Source organism: Phyllostomus hastatus, unplaced genomic scaffold (assembly GCF_019186645.2).
Source record: "Phyllostomus hastatus isolate PE091 unplaced genomic scaffold, TTU_PhHast_1.1 phas_contig_80, whole genome shotgun sequence".
NCBI lineage: Eukaryota > Metazoa > Chordata > Mammalia > Chiroptera > Phyllostomidae > Phyllostomus > Phyllostomus hastatus.
This window is the reverse complement of record NW_025333960.1, coordinates 56,759,141-56,760,626: the sequence shown is the minus strand read 5'-3', so window position 1 is coordinate 56,760,626 and position 1,486 is coordinate 56,759,141. Positions and strand designations below refer to the sequence as shown.

General features: G+C 59.6%; 1 non-coding gene across 1 annotated transcript; it reads left to right on the top strand.

Moving 5' to 3' along the window:
• The first annotated feature begins 405 nt into the window (after positions 1-405).
• On the top strand, positions 406-540 carry LOC123826462. Its single transcript, XR_006787042.1, has one exon. It is a non-coding gene; the product is annotated as a U8 small nucleolar RNA (small nucleolar RNA).
• Positions 541-1,486: the final 946 nt, after the last annotated feature.

Sequence of the window (1,486 nt, the reverse complement as noted above, 5' to 3'; positions counted from 1 at the left end):
CGGGGTCGTGCTGGGGACGCCGTCCCTCCTCCGCGTCTGCTCCGGGCGGTCTGCACTGCTCTGCCTTCTCGTGGGTTGTTTCTCACAGTTTCACCCTGCTGGCGAACCTCATCTTCTCACACTGCGTCGTGGGAACTTTAAAGTGCCTTCTCCTCCCGACCACGGGAGCTCCCTCCGGCCCCACGTGTCTCTCCCGCGCTCGCACTGTGCGGGGGGCCTGGTGCGGCGGGTGCACGCTGGGGGGGCCGCGGGCGGAGCAACGTGTTCCGTCTGTCTGGCCGTGCGGGGCCCTGGGTCCGCCCGGCCTGAACGCGAGCTCGGGGTCCTCTTTGTGGCGGCGCCGGTTGGGGTGCGATTGGCACTGGCCTCGGACGCCGTGGAGGAGGGGCAGGGGTGCGCCTCCCACCGTCAGGCAGGGCGGTCCTCACCGGCCGCCCCGTCTGGAGAGCAGGCCAGAGCAGGATGAGTGGCGTTCTCGCGATTCCTGTCCAACGTCTCTGCGGAATCAGAACATGCACGCCCTGACTGCTCCTACCAAAACAAAAAAAAGCATCTACCTTCCACAGGTTCTTTATTTCTGAGTCCAGTCGCCACCTTTCCGGGGCCCCTGGGCCCTGCTTCTGCTCTCCGGAGCGGGCGTCAGATCTGGGGGTGACGGGAAGTCTTCTCGCGCTCTGGGGACTGCCCTCTGCTGCGCCCCGGCCTCTGGGGAGCAGTTCCGTGAGGGTCGCTGGGCACTGGGGGCTTCTGAGCTGTTGACTCAGGGCTGGCAACAGTTCTGGAAGGTCCCCGTGGTTTCCTGACCCCCTAAATGCAGCGGGTCTGCCTTCCTTCCCATTGCTCCATGAAAGTGCTGTTTTCTTGCCGAGAGAGGACTCATCGACCTCCCGAGTTGAGGCCGTGCGGTTTTCTACGCGGCTTTAGCTCCGACAGATGTCGAAAACCAGGGCTTTGCAGCGTGTCCAAGCCATTCTCACGGTTAGAGCGGAAGCAGCCGGCCCCGCGCCCCTCGCTGGGCCCTGATTGAAAACAGTGCCCCAGGTGCTTCCCTTCCGAGGCCGGCGGCACGGGGCCGAGCGTGGAGGTGTGCGCCCCCGGGCCCCCTCCCCTGCACAGGGCCCGGGGGTCGAGGAAATGACGAAAAGGCTGAAAACACACAACCCACAACCGAACTAGATATTTATGGGCGACTTGGTTTGATCTTATTGACAGACCTATAGAATCGTTCTGTTCAAACCTTTGTAAAAACTGAAATTATTTCTGAAACATGTAAATAACGTATCTGGGTACACTAAAGCAGATTATTTAAAATTCCTCTTTACAGTAACAATTCACACACTGAGTACGTGTAAGCATTACACACACGTGCTTGGGACGTGTCCACGGTGCAGTTTCTCAGGCACATGTGCCCCACATGTCACTCTGAAGATTTAGAACAATCTCCCATTACCTTGAATTTTTCACGTGATTACTTCGAAAGGGCCTA